Here is a 12,560-nt window from a genome sequence, read left to right as displayed (position 1 = left end):
AGTATTCCTACGTAACACACATAACAATTTCCCTCTTCTTACCGCTTAAGCGCCATATTCATTTTACTGCTTTAGGCTTTTAACATATTATTTTTAGAGACGTTTAACAAGTAATAATTACAAATTGGAAACTTACCACTGCAATTTCACCTAAATTGCACTGTTAATTAATGATTTTTAAATATTTGCAAAAATTAAGTAAACTCTACAACACCACAAAAGTTACTGCATTTGTAATGCAAGTAACATTAAGAAAACCGTGAAAAAATCAACAAGATTCCAGATGCCGATGTTATTACTGCAATATGTTATATAAATAATATTGTTAAAATATTAAAATGAAAAATGAATCATTACAATATAACCTTACCGTTTGTTTTAAGTTCGCATTTATAGACTGGGGGGAAAAAAAGACAGACGTTTATCACGGCCTGCTGGAATATAGTAAACACAGCAAACATTTTATAGCAACAATTTGAAGATAGATATTTTTTGTTTTTAAAAGTTGCTGTCATTGAACAGAAACCAAGATGGAGATTTCATTGCAACTAATTAGAAATTCCTCTTTCAGGTATGTAATAAACGATCTTCGCACAAAATAATGTGCGACACACGAGCGGTATGTTTGTATTCATGTTCTCGGAAATTAAAAAAGCTCAAGTACGTTTCGCGTTTTCAATCTTTTCCTGGAACATGAAAACATCAACATACCGCTCTTGTAACGCATATTACTATTGTCTGTATTTAATTTTTGTTATTTTTTGCATAGCCTATTGAATTTCTATTTACTCATATTTTCTGAATTAAAAAATAAGTATAAGATTGAAAAGTCTAAAGTTTTGACCTTTTTAGAAAAAGATCCAGTTTGTAGTAAAACTCACATTTCTAAATTCATCCATGCGTGCTACATGCCTGTCCATCTCAAATGTCTGAATTTAATGTTCCTAATTACGTTAGGTAAAGAACACAGTGCGTTCAGTTCTGCGTTGTGTACAGTACTATTATTTAGTCCTGACAGTCACCGGAGATGTGCGCCTGGGTCAGGCGAGTCCATTTAGTTACGCCAAGGGGTGTTTGGGTTAGTCACTCGCTTGTCTTCGGGGCGATCAGATGTCATGCGTGCGGTAGAGCGGTGTATTTCCAATACAGTTAAGCTATACTCCATTCCTTTACCGACCGCTCGCCCTTATCTCTACTCCGGAGCTCTCCCCCTACTCCTATTACTTCCACTCTTTCGCGTCACTGAGCTGTCAGTACTAAATAATTAATCGGTCTGTAACTTTCTGCATTCTCCTGTCATTTCATCCCTCTTACAAGCAAACGTTCTCATAGGGACAGATAAAGTTAAATTTTTTTCTTCCACCATGTTAATAATGTCAGAACAAGTTCTTATAGACATTTTAGCCACTCGACCGCAATTACGAGGGCCGTAAAAATAAGTTCGCTGGGGACCGTTAACAGAAAGAAAACACAATTTCATTGGACAAATTTATTTAAACGGACACAGCAACTGTTGAGCTAATTTTCAACATATTTTCAATCGGAATTGAGGCATTTCTCATATCATGGGACCGACAGAGAAAGACAGAGAAAGGCGCACATGCAGTCAAACGCTGGCTCCGATCTGAGGCGGCTGACTTCTACGAAACAAAAATTGATCGCATGGATGACAGACGTCCCAATTCCAGTAGGGGACTTGATAAATAGCGCAACAATTGCTGTATCTGTTTTAATAAATATTTCCATGTAATTCTGCTTTTTTATAAACGGCCCCGAGGAAAATCACTTTCTGGACAGTCAAAATTTGTATAAGCACTTCTTTTGACATTAACATGGTGGAAGAAAAAAAAATAAATTTTTTTTATCTGCCCCCATCAGAATGTTAGCTTGTTAGTCCCAAATATTTTCCTAAGTACCTTATTCTCGAACACTCGTAACCTCTCTTCCTCTCTTAAAGTGAGAGTCCAAGTTTCACAACTATGGAGAACAATCGGTAATATAACTGTTTTATAAATCCTAATTTTCAGTATTTTTGAAAGCAGACTGGATGACAAAAGCTTCTCAACCGAATAATAGCAGGTATTTCCTGTATTTATTCTGCGTTTAATTTCTTCTTGAGTGTCTTTTGGATTTTTTACTGTTGTTCCAAGATATTTGTATTTTTCCATCAAAAGGTGGCTAAATTACCAATTTTAAATTTCTATTTCATATTGTGTTCCGGTCACGAGACGTAGGTAATCATGCACTTTGTTTTTTCGGGATATACTTCCAAACTTATTTCCTGTTACCATTATTTGATCACATTGCTTTGCTTTATCGAGATAATTGTTACAAAAACTGAGACCTGTCCTTAATTTACTGTATTTAAACTGAACTTTAATGACAAATTTAAGAATTTGTACTTGCACTTTGCGCATTGTCACTCTCAGTAGATTTTTGTTAGTTTAATCAAATTTCCCTTTGGATTACATTTTATGTCCACAATATGTGTTCATTTGCATTCCTTGTAGGCTTTTGACAGTATAATTTCCAGGCCGTACTATAACAGCACGAAATATAAATTCATGCCTTCATACCTTGTCTTATAAGGCCCAGAGTACGAAGCCTATGCGTTGAGGAAGCAGGTAGGAATGTGTGAAATGTCGTGAACCTCCTGTTATAAAATGGCCTATTCCTCGTTGCAATTGATGGGCTGTTGAGACCACAGAGCATTTTTCTCCATTCTCAGAGATAGGGTTTCCAGGTTATCACAAAAGACGGAAGGCGGGCCGTTATTAAGATGGATGTCACGTCTTAGACGCCAACCATAAGATAATGCAACCATGGTAACTCGCCTCTAGGCATGCAACATCTACGCATCATATTCTTTTGCTTGTATACAAATGCCATGTACAGTTAACATCAAAACATTTTTACATTTTAATCGGTTATTTAAAGACACTGTTATTTAGTATCCTAAGAATTTGATATACTTCAATGGAATTTTTTATTATTTTTTTTTATTTTAGTAGGTTATTTTACGACGCTTTATCAACATCTAAGGTTATTTAGCGTCTGAATGTGATGAAGGTGATAATGCCGGTGAAATGAGTCCGGGGTCCAGCACCGAAAGTTACCCAGCATTTGCTCATATTGGGTTGAGGGAAAACCCCGGAAAAAACCTCAACCTGGTAACCTGCTCCGACCGGGAATCGAACACGGGCCACCTGCTGGTTTCGCGGCCAGACGCGCTGACCGTTAGTCCACAGGTGTGGACTCAATGGAATTTCAGACAGATGAAATGAGTTGCACGATTCGACATTCGCCTTAAAAGGAATGATGGATGAAATATCTGTGCTATAATATTTAAGCTACAGACTAGAATTTTTATTTACACAATTTTTCTGCTATATTATACACTGGTCAAAAAAAGTTAAGCATATTTCCAGTTTACCCACTAATACCTGATATTTATGTTTCTTTTGGTTTTATGTGGCACGTGTTATGTTTACCAATTCAAACTCTTTCATTTGTTTTAGTCTGCATCACTAGGTAACGTCCAAATCACGGCTAGTAAAGAAAAGCCTGTAATTCGAGCAAAGTTCAGTCAGTGTCATTTCGCTTCATAGTGCAGTACAATGGCTCGGAACACCCTTACAATAGCAGACCGCATCAAAATCATCACTTTGATGGAACAAAACATGAGACAAGTTGATGTTGCTAACATCCTTCATGTGAATCAGAGTATTGTCTCCAGACTGTGGAGGAAGTTCCAGGAAACCCAGTCAATAGCAGATCGACCTCGTGAAGGCCGTCCACGCAAAACAACACCAGGTCAGGACCGGTATGTAAGGTTATCTGCACGTAGGAACCCTATAGCCTCAGCTACAACTCTGCGCCATGACCTGCGCGAAGCCACTGGTGCTGTTGTAAGTAGCCAAACTGTGCGCAATAGACTTCATGACATAGGGTTGTATGCTCGAAGACCACTCAAGACTCCAGCACTCCGTCCACATCACAGGGGTGCTCGTGCAAGATGGGCTAGAGCACATGAGAATTGGACACGAGGCCAATGGACCAGAACTTTATTCTCAGACGAAGTGAGAATGGGACTACACCCTGACAACAACTCTATTCGCGTATGGAGACGATCAGGGGAACGAAATCATCCCTCAATGACCGTGGAACGTCACCAACAGTTTGGTGGTTCAATCTTGTTTTGGGCAGGTGTCATGTTTGGCCGCCGCACACCACTGGTTTCAATAGAGGGAAACATGACTGCTGCCGTGTATGAGAACAACATCCTCCAACCAATAGTAAGTGGTTTTGCAGAGACTGTAGGAGAAGGGTTCACTCTACAGGACGATAATGCTCGGTCTCATCGTGCTCATAGTGTGCAGCGGTATCTTGTACAACATGGGATCCGAAGAATGGATTGGCCAGCATGCTCACCGGATATGAACTGCATAGAGCATGCATGGAGCTTTCTCAGGAGAGCCATTTCCAATCGTCCACATCACCCATTAACGATTCAAGAACTCAGGAATGCTGCCTTGGAAGAATGGGACAATTTGCCTCAGGAGAGCTTAGATGCATTGGTACTGAGTATGCCCCGTCGCATACAAGAGTGCCTCAGGGTTCGTTGAGGACCAACACGTTATTAAACAGGGTACTGAAAGCACCATCTCCTTTTCTTTGATGATGTACGAATTTCAACTTCCCTTATCTTTTCCGTTGTTTCCAAACAATGCAACTTTTTCATTTCATATTGAGTCCGTTGTTAACAAATAGTGTATTTCTACTTTTAAGTTTATTCTGTGGAACCATGAAACCCAATTATAATTTATCTATTTTATTTTAATTAATAAAAACAGTTATATGCCTAATTATGCTTAACTTTTTGACCAGTGTATTAATGCATATAAGAGTCATCGTTCCCAACTGAATGGATTTTAAGTTATTTTAATTTTAAAAAATCCATACATCAAAAATCTGTCGTGTCCTAAAAGTTGAAAGGTGAGACGGGTCAAATTTTGGTCATTTTAAGTCAAAAATCGCATTTTCGTTTTTTTTGGGGGGGGAGGAAATGAATCAGTAATCTCTTATTCATTTGTTGAACAAAATTTCAGTGCTCTCCGTCACTTGGAAACATAAAAAATGCGCCATATATAAATTACTGTACCCTTGAATTATACTTTCATTGTAAACTTTGTAGGCTGCTTTCTCACACTTTTCATCAGCAGATTTCTTCATATTCAAAGCGTAGAGACTCTTACAGTGCTGTTGCTAGAAACATTAACATTTTATTACGTTTTGTATATACCGCGTTTGGAAAAACACAGCAACATTTTTTTTTCGGTAAAGTGCACACTTTTGAAATTAAAAAATAAAACATACATTATGTGGGGGATATTAAAATTTTAAATGTTGAAGTTGCATGTTAAAAAAAAGTGCTCACTTTCAAAATTTCATATCTTGAGGTCAACTGAGATAGTTTCATTTTATAATTAAAATATATTTACTCTATTAGAAAAATGGAACTGGGTTTTATTGACCACAGTTTGTAGAAAATGAAGTAAAATATAATGCTCTTAACTTAAAAAATTGTGACAGCCTCTATTGCTATTATATAGACTTCATCGTTAGTAATTACAAACTACACTCTAGAGTTATCTCCTACTCCTAAAATTTAAGTCACTATTGGGTTCAAGTACATACCTGTTTAATGTGAGAAGTAGTAATTGTTGTGTATTATCAAATTTGTCCACGCAGTCTTTTATATTGCAGGGTAAAATAACCATTGCAACAATAGAAAATACGTGTAAAAATGTCTTATGTACGGCTTACAGGAATAAATAATATTACAATAAGGAAATACAAAAATGTTCTTGTATTCTCTCCTGTCAAAAACACTGGCGTTAGCGCTCGCGCGGACTACATTTGTAATCCATCTATAAACATACATACTACTACACAGAAAAAAGTCACAATTACATCCAAACAGGGCTGAACTGTAACTGGGAGGTATTGAAAATTTCACGCTATGAACATTGAAAGCGGGGATTTGTGATGAAGTAATAAACAGCAGTGAATTACAAACGTATGCCGAGCGAGTACTGGAAGGTTAAAGCACAGAATTGCCAAAGAACAAACTGTTACCAAAGGAAATTCATTAAAACGACATGCATTTACAAACCACATTACGTAGCTAGTCTGTCCCACGTTGATGAATATGTGACTCTGTCTCGCAATCTCTTGTGTAACGTTCTCTCTGTTGGATGTATTAATAATATACGTGTCTATACAGTGCAGTTGAAGTTATTACATTGAACAGTTTTAGTAGTGCCCGTACCTTTATTGTACTCAGTATTAGAACTACCAATATTATACTTCATTACATGAAAAAATAACACAGAGTTGCGAAATTAAATTTTCGTTTAAGATTTTTAATATCGAAGGTTGATTTTAATTAATTGTTGGCTTCTGTTGAAGGATCTGAAGTCAGATTTTGCCTATCGTGTATGAAAAAATGTATAACGATTTGAAGAATTGCCATTTATAGCCCCATTCGTCCAATATTAACACATTTAAACACATAAATCAAGTAATCTTTGTAAATGTCTATAGGCTACAGTAAACAAAACAAACAGCACTATCTTATTCATATTCACAATTTAGTTTCAACTTATTCCAACTCTAATACAGATACTTTATTTTTCACTACCGCTTCCTCTTCATCTGGAAGTTCTGTCTTCGAGATTGTCTTCTGTGTTACAGCTCCATATTGTCTCTTTTCATAGACGAACAGTAGAAAGCCATCTTCACTTCATACCACCTACCTTGATAACGCTTTTCTATTTCTTTCATGTCTTGATGAACCCTTTCTCCTTGTTCTTCGCTGTAATCTCCAAGACAAACAGGGAAGAAGTCTAGATGGCTATGAAGGAAATGGATTTTAATACTCATATTGCATCCTAAATTTTTCATAGATACCAACATAATTATATTCTAATTTCTGGGTGTTTACCATTCCCATAGAAATTTTGAATCATATTTTTAAATCCTGTCGATACCACTCGTACTTCGTGGGCTATTAAATTTGAAAGTATTCATCTTTCATCAAACTTGGGTCCCATAAAAATTCCATCTTTAAGTTAAGATGATTATGAAGGAAATGGATTTTAATGCTCATATTGCATCCTAAATTTTTCATAGGTACCAGGGGCGAACGCTAGTCACGAAAGTTAGGCTTACTCTTTTATTCATAGGGGAAGATGGGACGATATAATAATTCATAATTAATAAAAATAATCAGACCCACATAAATAATTTATTTTATATTTATGAAATCATTATGAGTCATGGATCATATTCGCTTACCAGATGTAGAAGTTCGATATAATATAACAAACATGGCCAACAAAACAGTTTATTTAGTTTTTTCGACCCTGCCAACCAATGCATATTGAGCTGCACTGAACGAGCGCACATATTCTCTATAATGTCTGTCTTCTCTTGAATAGTCCTTCGGGAAAATGGATTTAATAATAAGGTTTCAATTACACACAATTCCGAACTCATTGCAATACTTCAAATTAATGTTTAAGAATTAATAATACATGCAGCAGCTAACATATGCATTCCGCTGATACAATTACATTGCACTCGCAAATCACAGCACATTCCCGCTGTCAATACTGCTCTGTGTAACGTTAAATAGTCGTTGGTGTAGCTCTCGGACCAGAGCTTCAAACAACACATAACAGCAGCATGTGCGCCTAGGACGGACCAAGGAGGAAGGCACTTGGGCGCGCATCATATTCCCGCTATTTCTTCGACTTTTCTGTAGCTCCAAGAAACGAGCAAGCGTTGCGATACTTGCGGTGTACAACCTGCGGATGGTATTACGCCTATACAGTATTCCAAAAATCAAAATAAATTTTAATGTACTTAACGCCATTTTGAGAAATACACATTGTACGAAAATATTGGGCTTGCGCAGCAAGCATAGCATGCCCTGAGAAATCGCCCCTGATAGGTATCAATATATTTTCTACTTTCTGGGTGTTTACCATTTCCATATAAATTGTGAACCACATTCTTAAACCCTGTCCAAGCCAGTCGTTCTTCGTGGTTTATTAAATTTGCAAAGTATTCATCTTTCATCAAACTTGGGTCCCATAAAAATTCCGTCTCTAAGTTTAGCCTCAGAGAGAAAGGAAAATTTAGATCTTATGTATTTAAAACAATCACCATTTTTATGCAATGCTTTCACAATCTGTTTCATTATTCCCAGTTTAATGTAAAGAAGAGGCAAATTTAGATCTTATGTATTTAAAACAATCACCATTTTTATGCAATGCTTTCACAATCTGTTTCATTATTCCCAGTTTAATGTAAAGAAGAGGCAAGATGATATTCTCTCGTTTCGCCAGACATTCTCTAATGATATTTTTCTCACCAGGATTCATTATTGTTCTAGTAGCGGCCTTTATCTTCTAACCCAAGACGTTAGGTTCACTTGCACATCATCTTCGCTATGAAGTCGCCACCATTTCACCGATTTGAACTAACCTGATAACGTTTACACATATAAATTTCACTTCAGTGTCATTATAATATGACTGTACATTTAGACAACTCGAGAAGTATAAATTGTTTCACAGTCGATCATCTTCAATTACTTTAAGATAGATGATATCGATTGGAGTATAATATTACGCGCGAAATTTAAATATAGCGCACTTAAGGAATTACCTGTACTTAAAAACTGTGGGTATTTGATGAAAACAGATTTAATTTTGTCAGAGAGCAAGAAAAAGTCATTCAAAATGACCCTTCATCATGTAAAGCGCCAAAACATGGCAACCTTGCTAATTGTTAAAAATTGGCTAATATTTAAACTAAAAGTGTATAAATTCCTGTAGTCATAATTTTATGTAATTTTCCCACCTTTCTAATGGATCATTTAATACAATTTTAAGGCACAATTCATAGTCTTGAGGTTCTTAGTTATTCTTTACTCTCTATTATGATATCTACCATATGGAAAAATATTGTTAAATCAAATGGAAGAGTTGACATAATTAAAGAAAACATTATTCTAATAGTGTATTCCATTTTAATGTTTATATTATTACGAGCTACGATAAATCAATGAAATCCGAAACCGTAGGAGAAAAAAGAAAGTAATACACAACAAATTATGTGTTGGAGTTGAGTAAATATCTCTCTTCCATATTCTCAGAGTTCTCCATGCTTGGTCATTTGTTTCATAAACAGGGTGAGGCAGGAGGAAAGGTACATTGTGTGAAGAGTGATAATATTGATGATTCTGAACAAAAAAGTTTATATGAACATATACCCTGTTCTTAACAGTATCTGACATACAGCTGTTTGAAAATCAGGGGCGTCAGTCTCATGTCCTTTATCAGCACTCACATGTGGTCGCAAACAAAACGACATTAGGTTGTAGTAAAATCAATTAAACGTATCCTGAGTGTTGGATCGGTCGCGGTGGAGTAATTTCTTGACCACCGAGATCACCCGACCTTACTCCATTTGGATTACTATGTGTGGGGTTAGCTTAAGAGCGAAGTCTACAAGCGAAAAGTGGAAACAAGGGAGGAACTTCTCGCTCGCATTTTACATGTTTGTGCTCAAGTAAAGTAATGTCCGAATCAGCTCAGATCAGCAATACAGCAGTTGTCTACAAGAGCTGCAAAGTGCAATGAAGTTGACGGTGAACTTTTTGAACATGACCTGCAAAGAAAAGTACACAATTAAACAGAACATAATGTAACAATGTTTTAATTTCCTATCACCTGCAATTTTCCCATTCCTCATTGTTTGCATTAGTTTTCTACGAAACCGTTAAGAATAGGGCATATGTTCATATAAACTTTTTTGTCCAGGATCACCAATATCATCACCCCTCAAACCACGTACCTTTCCTCCTGACTCACCTGTATGTCAACCTCCTTGTTATCTAAAGAAATCTTTCAGACGACAATCATTTTCGATTAGTCCTGTCGCAATACGAGCTCGGGCCTTTGGAATGGAATTCCTAGGAAAAAATATACGATCTAATTTAAGAAAAATATTGCATTTTTATAACGAAATTGAATACATTTCTTTATACAACTTCAATATCGGAATCAATTAGATTATCTCTGTGCTCTAGTATATTAAGCTTTTATAAATTAAATTTTTAGTATCGGTGTTAAATTTGTTCCTTCGTATTCTTTTACCATCTGAGAGAAAAACAAGAGTTAATTTTAAATTATCCAGTTGTCGCTATTCGAAGTAAATTAAATTTGATACTGTGGGGATATTCATTTCATACTAATATATATTCCGCGTTTCAATGCGATGTCGCATTCGGAACTACAACGAAATCTAATTTCGATAACACTTCCAAAACAATAAATATTCATGAGGTGGTTTTCCAAGTGTCGGCAGCAGAATTTATATATTTAGTCAATCTATGAAAGCAATCTGATGCTTCGTACAAGTCGGGCACAGTTGAACGTCTATTAGAAAATTTTCTCCCTAGATTGCTTTCCACATATTCGTCTACTTTGTACAGGGACATCATTTTATTTTTATTAACATTTCTAATATTAACCAGGCTATACCTTTGGTTCAACGATTGAGAACCGGAAACAGTGTTTGCTATGACTGGAGTTCGATGATACTGGCGTAAAATACAAACAAATCACTTTACTAGGTATAGGAGGGAAGAAAAGTAGTTCATCCATTTACATAAACTAGGAGACATCACGATTTTGAGTTTGATAACTTTCATTAGGTTTTTGTTTAATCAAAATACAGTGCAGTATTAACAATGAGTGTTTTTACTCACGAACTGAGCTTTCCATGCGGACGTATTCATTATGCAGTGTATATTATACACATTATACACATTAGCGTACACTATAGAGAATGAAGTTAAATTGAAAAATAATCATAATATGGATATTTAAACACATTTTTGAAAATGGCGACCGTTCATGCTGATACAGGCGTCAGTTCTCATGTGCATATTATCGCACTATAAACTATTGTACGTAATTCCAATTACCAGGTTCGTACTTCGTATCAGTAACTCATGTTGAAATAATTCTGTACCTACTCTATAAAAGAGTACCATACGTACTGTAAATTCAATCTTCACTTCTGCCCGATCCAAAAAGATAAAATTACTCAGACATACCATCTACTGTCCATCCAAGTGGTTATGTCGCAGGGTCGTAGAAAGGGAGGAAATCACGTGACAGTTAATTATTTAACGAGGCCCTTTTATTTAAGTTATTTTAAACAGTTGTGTAATATTACGTAGACGTCCAATTCCTAACAGAAATTAATGTTATCAGAAAAGAGCTAAGACAGCTCAGCCACTAGCCTTTACAGAGAGGCGAATAGAAGCAGATGGGGGGAAAACGGGATGCGACGTACGCAAATGAACGACAGTACCTGTGCAAAAATGGTTCAATATTGAAAGCTCTTTCGTCACTGAAAAACGCGAAGATATATTTGGAACGTACTGTTTACTATGAACGTAAGGCTACTATGACTGTATATGCGGTCTTGGATCTGTGTGGAGGACGGTTGAACTTCATTAGTAGACGGCATGGGATGTCCCTGTATATCATCCATACAATTTAATTGTTCACTATTGCTCTTTAAAACATTTCCATCACAACACAGATACGGAATTAAAAAATGGGCCGATTCTTGATAGCAGTCCTCCTCTATGTAGGCAACAAGCTTCGCAAGACTGTCCACAAGTAGCTTACATTTAGGTGTTCTTGTTTACTGCACATGCGCAATGCGTTGTATCTGGAACTTAGGCCTAGTACAATTAGGTGGCCTAAATTTTGTTTCTTGGTCTGTACAAACCTTCATTAGTAGACCTGGATGTTCATGTAGGTCTGAGCATGCCGCGTCTGCAACTGAAGTGTTAGCGCGCTGGCCTCCAATCCAGGCGGCCCGGGTTCGATCCATCATGTGATGGAATTTGTTGTGGACAAGGCAGACATTGCACAGCGATTTTCTCGGGATTCTCCCGTTCACCCCTATCATTCCACTAACATTCTCCACTTTCCTCCTAATTTTCATATGTCATCTGCAATAGCAAAAATAGGCTGGGTAAAGTCTCGGGGGTCGTACGGGTTTCCGATGCTATTCAGACTACTCTTAAGCGGACGAGACCTGGCTGTAGCCTATCTGAGGCTGAGACAGGATGACCCATCTGTAAGCCTCGGATTCACAAATGCCACCCAGGCCAGCTGTCGGACATGGACGATCATCTCAGTTACTAACAAGTATCTTCTGTTACTAGAAAAAATTCAAAATAAATTTCTAAAATGGTTATATTACAGACTTTATAATAATTATCCTACTTATGAGAGTTATGCTACAATGCTTCAACATTTCCATTTTATATTATGGATATATTAATTTGTCCTACAGAATATTCTCTGTAATGTTCACAATTAATATTTGAGGAGAGATTATTCTGTAGGACAAATTAATATATCCATAATATTCTCATAGCTAGCAGTGCATCATAACTGCGG

At 36.5% G+C, this 12,560-nt stretch overlaps 1 long non-coding RNA gene across 1 annotated transcript; it reads right to left on the bottom strand.

Annotated features, from left to right (window-relative positions):
- Positions 1–8,761: 8,761 nt before the first annotated feature.
- On the bottom strand, positions 8,762–12,100 carry LOC138693465 (uncharacterized). Its single transcript, XR_011330325.1, has 3 exons — positions 11,881–12,100; positions 9,945–10,045; positions 8,762–9,741 (listed from the first exon to the last, which is right to left on the bottom strand). It is a non-coding gene; the product is annotated as an uncharacterized lncRNA (long non-coding RNA).
- Positions 12,101–12,560: the final 460 nt, after the last annotated feature.

This window comes from Periplaneta americana, chromosome 17 (genome assembly GCF_040183065.1).
Source record: "Periplaneta americana isolate PAMFEO1 chromosome 17, P.americana_PAMFEO1_priV1, whole genome shotgun sequence".
NCBI lineage: Eukaryota > Metazoa > Arthropoda > Insecta > Blattodea > Blattidae > Periplaneta > Periplaneta americana.
Note: the sequence above shows the minus strand (reverse complement) of the source record. Positions and strands in the feature narration are given on the sequence as shown.